Source organism: Zonotrichia albicollis, chromosome 6, assembly GCF_047830755.1.
Source record: "Zonotrichia albicollis isolate bZonAlb1 chromosome 6, bZonAlb1.hap1, whole genome shotgun sequence".
Taxonomy (NCBI): Eukaryota; Metazoa; Chordata; class Aves; order Passeriformes; family Passerellidae; genus Zonotrichia; species Zonotrichia albicollis.
This window is the reverse complement of record NC_133824.1, coordinates 46,825,123-46,837,150: the sequence shown is the minus strand read 5'-3', so window position 1 is coordinate 46,837,150 and position 12,028 is coordinate 46,825,123. Positions and strand designations below refer to the sequence as shown.

Sequence of the window (12,028 nt, the reverse complement as noted above, 5' to 3'; positions counted from 1 at the left end):
GGATCAGAGAGTTTTTGAATGTGGTACGCTACACTATATGTTTTTTTTTTTTCCCAAATAGGATGCTGAGGATACTCACAGACACCCAGCAGAATTTAAAAATATCTCCAACTCAAAGAAATTAAATGCTGTTCACCACATGACCTTAAAATCAGCAGTATGAGGAAAGGACTTCCCAGCTCCAGGGATTCTGCTGAGAAACATATTGGTTCTCTTAGCCAACTTTCTCAGTGTTAAGGCTCCTAACCCCATGCTAACTCTGCTGCCAGCCTTTTATAATCTGCAATCACAGTTTGCCAAAACCTGCTTTACACTGGCAAAAGTCCCAGTGACCACCACACATGCTGATATAGTGCTGAAGGAAGTTTCACATGTGGAATGACAATAAAAAGTGGTTCAGAAAGGGGGAGAGAGAGTTTGGGATAAAAGAATGCTTATTTTACATGTATTTTTTGAAAAGACAGCTTTTCGTTTATGGATTGACTTCCTTCACAAAAGGCCAAAAACATTCACATGTAAAGCTACATAAATGCTGCAGCTCTCATGCTAAGGCTTGCAAAAGCTTTGGTACAAATTTCTACATGGCTCATTACCTCTGCTCACCTGTCCACTTACCTATTTTAAGTAAAGTCTGTGTAAAGAGTGCCATGGCCTCTGGCTTTGTGTTCTCACCTTGGTGGTGCATACTGGTGTTACTGGTTTCCACTGAGAGCCATCCCAAACACAAGTGCAACACAGCCTTGTGCAGACAGTTGTTTAAACAGAGTTTGAATGCTAAGATGCAGGGTTGGATTCCATCCTGCTTTGTAGTCCATTTTTAGACTACCTCATGAAAATGAATGCATTCATTGCTCAGAGCAAGTCCTGCTTCATCTGAATGAAGCAGCAGAATCAGCCTCCTCATCTCATCTTTCCTCATGGGCTTCTGTGCTACAACTCCTGTAAACAATCACAGTCTCAGAAGACAAGCTTTGGCAAGAAATCCATAATTCTACTACTTTCACAAGTGTTTGAATTATATAACCTTCCTCAGTTCCACCATTATTACAGGACTATCACATTTCTCTGTATCCACTGCTGCATTATTTTACAGTACTGACTCAGAAGAATAAAGGTAGCAATAGTATTGTCTGCAGCTAATGCTATGGAATTAAGTGGTGTACTGGATTTTATGCAAGGCCTTCAATTTATCAGTTTTCATTTTATGAAGAATAAAAAGATTTGAAATCAGGAAAAGCTCTCCTGGTTGCAGCTTTAGAAAAAGGTAAATAGCGAAGGCTTTGAAATATTAAAATCACATATATGGAAGATACCTATCTGTCCATGTACCTTCTATGTTAGTTGTGAAACAGAATGTAATCACTTACAAGGTGAGTCCTTCATTATTAACCAGACAAGTAGCTTCCCTTGTGAACACCTTTACACTCTACCATGTTTCCCTCTCTCACCCTGGCACAGAGAATAAATACTAGAATATTTTTAAAGCATCAGTGAATACAGAGAAAATTTATTTTCAAAGGGCAGAAAGTACTAATTCCCTGCAGTCTGTCAGAATATGTTTACTTTTCAAACCATCCAATCAGTGGAGGCATCTTTATGAGTTTGTAAGTTCACACCAGGAATATGCTTTTGAAGGGAATCTCCTGTTCATTCCCTCTCACCTTACCTTGTTTCATCCAGCCCAGATCAAAGAGTACAGCCAGATACCCCCAAAAGACACAAAGCTGAAAGATGTATTCTACAGACTTCACAGAGCATCTCCTGTGCCCCAGCTACTGCTGGACTTTCAGTTCACAAGAGCAAACTGGAGCAAGTTCAAAGCACATTCCCTCCTTTCCACCCACTCACATGCAGTGTGGACGTCAGGCTCTTGGCACCAAAGGCAAACTGGCTCCAACTGCACAGCACCACTTGCAAATGTAGACAATATTAACTCAAGGTGGTGGGCAGGCAGGAGCCAAATTTTGCACAGCAGGATGTATTTCCTTTTTGAATCTCAGCTTTCCTCTTTATAAAACTTCCTTTGATTAAATCATTCTAAAAATAGATGGTTTTGTTTGCCTGGGAGGAATGGAGCAAGTTGGATTCACCTATGTCAGGAAGTTCAGGATGGAAAGTTGAAGCTGTAGCAACCCCAGCACGTTATCTGCATGCACAAAGACAATGTGCTGAATGTGTGGGCTACGTCGTTCCTTTTATCATGTCTAGAGTCTGCTATCAGGCTTATCCTGCAAATCCATCCAAATTTTCCCTGAAGGCTGAAAGCCTGTGTATTTATTTCAGCCTGTTTTGTGGCAAGCAACTTCATCTCTCCACTGAAGCACTTAAAAAAAAAAAAAAGCAAATTTGGAAATCACAGTTAAATTAGGGAGAGAGAACTAGGAATATAATAGATTAATAAAATGCATTTATTTAGTCTGGGTATGAACAACTGAGATAGGTTTTGCTGTCTTTGCAGCCCTATTGTAGAAAGGCTGAAGAAGGTGGATGAATCAACTTTATCAGAAGACTGAAGTGGTTTTTTAAAAATAACCCCGATTTTTCTGTCCAAAAAATGAAAAATAAATGTACTGAACAGAACAGAATAGTTCAGTTGGAAAGGACCTACAATGATCATCTATTCTAATTAACTGACCACACAGATACAAATTTCTATAATCATGAGATTTAGTGATGTATGTTAAGAAAATCATCCTATAAGAAATCAACACCTAGAGCATTTCTTAAGCAAAACAAAGCTAACTTCACAAACATGTAGGAATTTTTAAAAGACATAAAAGATAAAAATATTAAGATTGCAGGTACTATTTCTAGTTTCTTAATAACTTACCATTTTCATGCTTCCATCTGTAACATCTTAAAGAATTAGATACTTTGCAACAAAAATCTCATAAGAAAACAAAAAGACTGGATAGAATCTGTAAAAGAAAACAAGTAGTGTATAACTCAATATTATGTTAGGAATATTATTTATAGTAGATACAGCTTGGTCAGATGTAGCATTGAGGACACGGTTTAGTAATTTAGTGGCAAACTTTGTGGTGGTGCCCCAGCACTCGGGGGTCTTTTGGATCTTATAGTCTTTTCCAATCATAATGATTCTGTGACTCTAACTTGAGACTTAATCTAAAATTATAACTGAGCAAACAATATCAAACATAATAACTTCACTTTGTGGATATTGGACAGCTTAGTGGATTCCTAATGGGAGGATGTACAAGCTTCTTTTTAAACTGAAAGCTGTTTGGTGGCTTACAGGGAATATTCCTGTGCAGTTTGCTTGGTTTGCATCAGAGATGAACATCACTGCAGCCAGCACTGCTTGTCACCTACTTGTGCAGTTAAAAGAGAGGCTAAATGCTGAATCTAAGAGTGAGATACCATTTCCTCTTTAGAAGTGCCCTCTTACTTTAAACTGGCAGAAAGGAAAGGAGAAACTTATTCAGTTTCCATGTGTTCTGTGTCCTCTGCTCCACAGTGTGCTTTTTTGTGCACCTGATGTAAGCTGAGCACAGGCTGCCACATGAGCCAGCTGAGTGACCAGTGCCACCAGTACGCCCAGTGCCTGCTGGGCCCCAGGAACAGGAAGCAAGTCTCTCACAGCACAAACTCCTGTGTCCATCCATACTTCAGTAGGCCTTCGGCATCTGCCTTCCCAGCTCCTACATCCTCAGCACCACTGAAACACAAAGAATGGGGCAGAGTTACAGCTTCCCTCTGCTCCCTCAACTGTACTTGCCAGATTGCCTCAGTCCCTAAATACAGCAAGTGAGGCTGAGGAGGTGAGAAAAGCAGTGGTGCCATGTGGGAACCATAAATAATAGCAGTGCTATGACAGCAAAGCAGAAAAGAGAGTTTAAGCCCTCCCTTCACCTGAAGCCCCACTCCATGGGCTCACCCACAGCATGCGATCATTTCTATTTTTAAACACAGTATTTTCTAACACGAGTCAGTTACCAATCTATTTCTGATCTGAACAGGAAGGACAGTGGAACATCCTTAATCACAGCTGAACCAAAATTAGAACAGAAAAATGGATCAGTTCAGCTCCTTTATTTATACTAACCAACTCTAGGCGTACCTATATGAAAATATATACATAAACTCCTTTTGCAGATCCTCAGTGAAGGATCAGAAGCTGGTTTAAAGAGAAATTAAAACTGCAGAATTGGGTAGTGGAAGGGGCTTGTTCCCCTCAAGGCTTTTACTTGGACAGCTGTAATTCAGCCAGCCAAGCCACCATCTAAGGGATGGTAACAGCAGCATGTCCAAACAACGCTTCTAAGAGTCACCTCTTGGTCACTCTTTGCTCAGCACTTGTCAGGCCACAGCCAAAATACTCTTGACTGGAATTCTGTGTCCAGTCTTGGCACTCAGCATAGGGGAGAGAAAGAACACAACAAGGCCCTGAACCTCGGAGATTAACTATGTCTGGAGCAGGACTATGAACCAGGTGACCTCCACATGCTCCTGCTGACCTTAGTTCTACATTCCTGAGACTCCCACACCACACATATGTTAAAAGCACGTAATGAACTGGTTAAAAACAATCTAAGATAGCTTAAAAAAAATAGAAGGTCATGCCAATGTGACAGCAGAAGTCCTTTTCTCCATGGCAGAACAGTGATACACTAGCAACAAAAATAACATTGAAGAAAATAAGAACAAATCCTTAGTAATTAGACAATGACATTACAGAGGACATATTATTAGAAGATCACCAAAATACACTGGCTGACACTGGGAATGCAATCAAGCACCAAGATAGAAAATAAGAGCTCAATAAATTATTAAATGTATAAGCTTTGTAAAAACTGCAGAAGGACTGCTGGCACTACAACCTGCTAAAGCCCTGCTGTTGGTTTTCACACTGAGTCCTCTATCTCTATCTTGTGACGGATAATCACAGTAATCAAAATCCCACAGAAGCATTCATTAAATTAAGGAAGTATCCTGATGTAAAAAAATTGCAGTGATTAATAAATAAATCTCTGTTTCTTTTAGTCCAGAAGAAATAAATAATTTTCAGCACTAAGGCTGCTCTTAAAGATAGGTACATGTGAGGAAAACATGTCTAAAAAGGGGGAGGGGAAAATCTGTGTGTTTTTCCAAGCTGTTTTGATTATTAACAACTCAGTTTCAAGATAAATTCCATATGGGTAAGATACACAGCATGTTTGCATTTGACATTTACAGCTCCACTTAGGTAATTTTACAGATGTATGTATAGATAAGCACAGGGTCAGCATGGATACAGCAAACTGCTTCATACAGAGATGGAGATTTCTGATTTAGTTGCCTAGCAATAAGATCTGACTCCTGGAAGCTAACAAATACTGATTAGAAAACAGAATAGAATTATTTAATATATCACATGCGTTATACAAAAAGGAACATAAGGCTATTGAAGAAAGGAAAACGTTAGGCCAGAAAAAATAAATTCTATTCAGTGAAATTTATCCAGGAAATATGTGATACTAAGAAACTGCAATATTTAGATTAAAGAAAGCCTCAGTCTGTTCATTCTGTCGATACTTTTCATCGTTCTCCCTCTAGCAGAAAGTCCAATTCCATCTTGGCTAATGGATCTGACTTTTGAATTGCTGTGCTTAATTTTGTCCAGTCTTCTCAATAGTGCTTTAAAGCAGGAGACAGAGAGAGAGACATTTTAAAAAATTGAATAGGATGAACATGATGGCATTTCTCTTCTTGGGAAACATGGTACTAATGGGAAGTTTGATGACATTTACTACACTGGGGGAGAGGAAGAAGTCCACATTTCTGTTTTACTTTTTACAAAGAACTTTAAAACTGCCCTGATGCCTTTTAGCACATTTATGAGGTCACTCTCAGTTCTTTCAGTAATACAAACATTTTTCTTTCAGTACTTTAGCAGTAGAACAGGAAGATCACAAGCCAAGGATAGGCAGCCTACCACAAGTCCAGACAGACCAGGAGTACCCACATCTTGGATCAGTACTAGCATTGGTCTTTCCCCCCTTATAGTCTAAACTTAAATAGATAAGTCAACAATAAAACTGGAGAAACAGAGGCCACTGGATAGTATTTCAGCATTATAAGCAGCATGGACTTGTAATGCACTACTCAGGCATTATTTAAACCTGAAAAAAGAACGTGATTCCTATTTCTGCTATTTCCAACCTTTCTTTCAAACATTCTCCTTTAACAAGCCTTTAAAACAGTACTTCCCAAATCTATTCCTGCTGGAGCTGTCACTTAACAGCATTCCATCTGCTTGGGACAGAAAGTCAAAAAATTTCTCTTGTGTCCTGTTACATCAGCATAAATCTGGAGTAACTCCCCAGACTTCCTGTGTGACGCACTCGCCCGGGGTTTGCCTACACAAAGAAGTAAACATGCAGGAAAACTCAATCTCAGCCCAGCAGCAACCCTGGCTCACTTCTGGTGGAAACATTCTTATCAGACAGAATAGAAAAGCAGCTTTTCCCACTCTGAATATGGGTTATACTACTCTGAACAAAGAGAATCCCAGTAAAATCCATAGGTATAATCACATTCCATAATGAAGTGCTTTACAAAAATAAAGTTTTAATTTTTTTAAAAAATAATCATTCAGAAGCAGCATGTCATAAATATGCTTCTTCTCAGACTTTCCCTAATTCAATTTAGAGGTACTTTTAGATACTGGACACAGCTTTGCATTTTGGCATGAAGATATCTTTCACTATCAGTAACACACATTTTTACAGAATGGTCCATAACTTGGTACTTAAAAAATACTCACTTTTCCATGAAGACAATGACTTTATTCTTAATCTTCCTTTCCCAGTTGCAAAGACTATCACACAGACTAATTAACTACATCTTAATTTGGTCTTGTACTGTGTCTCCTTTGTCCTTGTTACAGCACTGTGAAACACCCCTAAATGAAACATAAATTATATTTAACACATGAAAGGTTGTAATAAGACAGGAATTTACATTAATTTTTTTTCTATATTGGTCAGACACTATAATGATAGAATCTACACAAATATCTAGAAAAGCAAAAGCAGACAAAGAAAGAAGAACACAAGTGAAGATTTGATGTGTGAATCATGGGAAGTTGTTCAACTGGGGCTAATTTACTGAGATGCAAATCAACTGGTAGTTTCATTATGGTAATTTCTGTAGTATAATAATAAAAATTAAAACAAAACAAAACAAACCCCTGAAACTAAAACTAAAACTACCACGACTAATAATAACAGACAGATTTCTAATAATGTAATGACCTATGTGACCACCACCTACATGTTTAAAAAGCTAAGAAACAATAGTATTTATTTGCACACATTCTTTAGAAGGCACTTGCTGTTTACAAATATCTGTCAATAAAGAATAGATGGTCTGGGATGAAAAGCCTTGCTCCCAAGCTTTCCCACATGGATATACATCCCAGAATAATCTGGCACTATGATAAATCCATGTGGTGAACAGAAAAAAAATCAAAATTTCATGGAGAAAAACTGAAGAGGGGATAGGGACACAGAGTTGTCACAGATCTCTTGTTGATTCTCACAAGTTTTGTGGTATAAACACTGATTTCAGAGAGTTTCTGAAAAGGAGTAAATTGGACAGAAACCTCAAAGGCAGAAGTAATGAATTTTCTCATTTGACACTGTGTGGTCATCTTTGCATCTATTCTGAGACCCCAAGTACAGAATCCAACTTTTACTTTTTTTTCCTATGTCATAAGAAATAATAGCTTGAGCTATTAATTTCAATTTAACGCACTGTAATTTGAACTCTGCTCTTCTCTCCATTTTTAAAATGTTGATCTCTTTTGACAAGTAACAAGAAAAGTAAAATAGTAAGTTTGAACTCTTAATTCATTGTGAAAATATTACACCATCCACCCTACTTTGTATTTCCATATCTTAAATAATATCCAAAGATCTGCTGTCAATTACATAGCAAAGATCATATCTAATTTATAAGGGGAATTGAAAGGAGCTGGTATTTATGAATGTATGAACCAAAATACTTCATGTTCCCAACCAAGGTTCAGCAATTCTGGTTGCTTCTGGATAGTCCAGTGTGGAGAATGAGAAAAAGAGATGCTCTGGTATTTCTATATTCTGTATGAAGTGTGACTACTCTTCTATCTTTTTATCTAAATTATAACCAGCACATAGCCAAGAAACTGTCTTGTCAAATAAATTTCATAATAAAACAGAGATAAGACATGTATCACAAAACAGGTTTTATTCTGGCCTAATAGCAAAGGTTATCAAGCTAAATGTACCATAAATTCTCACAGCATTGCAAGCCAGGCAGTAATGGCACTCCTTCTTCAATTAGACATCAGTTTGTGCAGTGTTTTAGGTAGCCTTATCCTCTTCCTTTTTTACCACTCAAACTACAAACCTTGCTTTCACTGACTATTTCTAAAAATCCTTTCAAAACTTAGTAACAAAACTTAGTATTCTGCATAAATCCTGCAACTCAGTAATAAAATAATAATAAAAAAGACATTTTGGTGCAAGATTATTCTGTATCATTTTATCTATAAATTTGTCTACTCTTTTTCTAAGTAACCATGCTTAAAACTGAGGTAAAGCATGTGTTGTACTCTCACTGTGAGCAGGAAATATCCATCCCACTCTCTGTGTTTGTTGTCCTGTGAGACAAGATGTTGTCCTCTGAATTCTCCCTCTCAGAACACACACCTTAAAAGCAAGAATCACTATTACAGTAGACTGACCATAATTTTTTAGATTACAGGTAATTCAGGCTGTTATCTGTGACAGGTTGTAACACCACACAGAGGAGCTGGCATCACGTGAGGCCAGATCACTGACTGACATCAAAAGGGGCCAACAGTGTTTGCAGTTCTTTTTCTCCAGGCAGCACCAGCTGCATTAGTAGTGATTTCCTTTCAAAAGCTCAGTGGCAGCAGGTCTTAGAGGGGACAACAGAAGCGACAATTTTGTATCTTGTAAAAGATCAAATGGTTTAAAACATAAGTGCCAGCCCTTTTAAGATCAGCTCTAGCAAGCCTGAGAAGTGAAACTTGTGACATCAGTTTTGTTTGTTTATTTCCCAGTAAAGTTTCAAGCTGCAAATCCCTCTTTTGAATCCTGAGGTTCACTGTTTCTGAGGCCTTGCTGGCCTAGAGTATAAATGCTGAAATGTTTTGTTGGGGTTTCTTTTGTATTTTTTTTCCTTGTTAGTTGGCTAAATCCCAAAAAAACAATTAATGTTGCTCAGTAATATTTACAAAGATTTTCACATCTGTAAACATAAATACCATGGTGATGTTCTGCATTTTCTAAAAGAAGCCTGAAGACTTCTCTTAGATTCTTTCTGCCTAAACCATGAGAATCAATGAAATAGCAGTTGGAATAGAGAAGCAGTAATTAACTGATCAAATTTTTCCATATCAACTAGAATGTGTTTTCTGTTGAAATATTCTTGGTCTTGATACAGACTTGCAACTTTTGAAACCCTCCTGTCCTTCAAAGATTTGTGGAAAGAGACCACTATCAGAGTGGAGGAAGTCACTACTGAATTTAACATATCAGCAACACAAATAGCAACTCTCCAAATGCTGTGTCTTACCCAGAATTTCTGCAGATCTGGGCAGTCACTGGCGTGAATATTGATTAAAAGACTTTTTGTTCTTATTTCCTTTGAAGAGTGACAACTATCTCCAGCAATTATAAAGTTAAATTTCCTGTTCCACTGTCACTGAACTAGATAAGATTACACTCAAAGGTAAAGTACAGAGGGTTTAGGCAACTTTAATAAGAAGAGAAAAAGGACCCCTGAAGTATCCAAAATGTAGCTGCTAGTAGGGTAAAATACCTGCCCAGGTGTGTTGGGTTTTTGCCTGTATTCTATCTGATGTTTCTGTAGAAGTTCATGATACAACTTGGGCAGGATGAAGCTTGTTACAGATAAAATCTGTCTTCCATGACTTGGCTTCGATGGCTTTGCAGCTTTTGTGAACACAATACAGCAAAAACTGTTAGAAGGGAGCCCTCTGCACCCAGAGCTCCCTCCAGTCAATGAACATGGAGTGTAACTGCTCTCGGCACCTTTCCTTGCCCTGCCTGTTCCTGCTGCTGCTCACAGCTCCCAGTGCAAAACAACTGTCAGTCACGTGTACTCCTCTCAAAGCAAGCACGTTCCCTGCGGGTGACCCTCTTGGCAGTTCCTCACCTGGAGGTGCAGCTGTGTGCTAAACAGGGCAAGGGTGGTGTTGGTTGGGCCCAGATAGGAGAATGGATAATTTCCTTCCACAATACAATCTAGCTTTGTACAAGTTCCTCCTCAGCCTGTCAGCTGGTGTGACTACATCTGTTGCTACCAGATTTTGTGAAAAGTGAAACTGAGATACACAGCCTAGAGTATTGTAAAAGGATGAGAGTTTTATGAAGATTGAATACAGTTCTTGTTTTGCTTCACTTTAAAGGCAGACAGCTTTAGTCCTTATTTATCTGTATGAGGTGAACTGCTCTGCTTAAGTCCTCTGTTGTTTCTGTGTGGGTATACACAGCAAAAGTTATTTTAATTATCTTTTTAATGACCACTCAAACTGTGCTATATTCTAAATGTTCTTACTGCTCAAAATTAATTTGGTTTAACTGTTTTTGTAATTTTCTCAGAAGTGCTTTAATAATTTAATTTAAGACTCCTGGCTGAGAGTGTCCAGGTTGTAGTTTCAATTAATCCATAAACTGTGTGTGTTTGGACTCATCTTCCAGCGTGTTCTCCTGCTGACACATCCTCATCCTCGTGCTTTTAGTGTTTGTTACACTGCTAGCATGGTTCTATATCTGTTTAGTGAAGGACATAATGTGAGTATATTTACCATATGGTTGCTGGGAGCAAGATGAATGGGGAGCTGACTAAGAATGTATTTATTATTTAAGAAAATCAGAGCCAAGGAAGAGAAGGACAAGTGTAGAGAACCCCAGAAAGCTTTCACCAAACTAACTGAGGATGGAAATACCCATTGGCCATAGTTTTAAAACATTATTTGTATCTGTCTTGCCTTCTCTAGGTATTTTAACCCCTTATAGGAGTTTGTGAGGTTTCTAATGCAGCTTCTGACCTGCAAAGATGGACAAACCAAACTGTCTCCTCTAATCAGAGCAAGCTTTAAATTGAAATTACTGACTCCTCCTTTTTGTAAGCTTTTCTAGCAGTTGTTTAGGAAACAACCATGACAAACCTGTTATTTACTAATGGAACCAGATAAATTATCAGGACATGAAGCCAGCACCCAATAGCTGTGCTCTCAGCTAACTCTCTGAGAGCTGCTGCATTCAATAAATGAGTCAATAAAGTGTACAACATGGATAAAATACTGAGTGAAATAAATCCCTGATAAAACTGACCTTAAGTCAGTGGTTATGTCCTTTAGTGTCCTTTAGAGTTCCATTGCTAAAATACAATAGTAGGAGTTTGTAGAAGGAATTAAAGCTTTTGGTTTGCTCAGGAGTGGGGTTTATGTCTCTCCAGTACTTCAATCCCAGGAGGGTCAGCTCTTACAGTATCTGAATAACATTTAAGCCAGAAATTATCTGTAGAACTTACCCTGTACAAACTTTTGTAAATTCAGACCAATATCATCTCAGTCTAGGGATCCAGCTATTTACATGTGAAACAAATGTGTCTTTGGGCAGAGGAGTTAACTCAGATTCACTGCATGTGGGACTTCTCCTTCAGACACACAGCATGTAAATGCTAAGCCTGAAAGCTTTGCAAAATTAGTATAATTTCAGAAAATCATGTATGTTAAGCAGAATAACTTCCTAGGATTAAATTTTGCTTATTTATACTGCTTCTACTTTAAAAAAGAAACAAAAACCAACAACAAAAAACTCAGCAAAACCCAAAGCAAACAAGCACCCTCACCTTAAACAAATGACCAGAAAAAATCAGAGACAAACCCACTTCCTTTTTACCAAGGAGAAAATTGCTCCAGCTGGATTTTACAATAAGCACACATACAACTGAACTCCCCCATACCCCATATTCACCTTGCAGCTCTTCT

General features: G+C 38.1%; 2 long non-coding RNA genes across 2 annotated transcripts in view; both read right to left on the bottom strand.

The window, feature by feature from the left end:
* Positions 1–1,772, bottom strand: part of LOC113460205 (uncharacterized) — a 41,027-nt gene extending 39,255 nt beyond the window's left edge. The window contains exon 1 of the long non-coding RNA XR_012580881.1: positions 1,667–1,772. This is a non-coding gene — a long non-coding RNA (uncharacterized LOC113460205). The remainder of the gene's footprint in view (positions 1–1,666) is intronic.
* A 1,055-nt stretch (positions 1,773–2,827) lies between these two features.
* Positions 2,828–7,120, bottom strand: LOC141729256 (uncharacterized). The gene is made up of 3 exons (XR_012580643.1): positions 6,767–7,120; positions 3,496–3,679; positions 2,828–2,918 (listed from the first exon to the last, which is right to left on the bottom strand). It is a non-coding gene; the product is annotated as an uncharacterized LOC141729256 (long non-coding RNA).
* Positions 7,121–12,028: the final 4,908 nt, after the last annotated feature.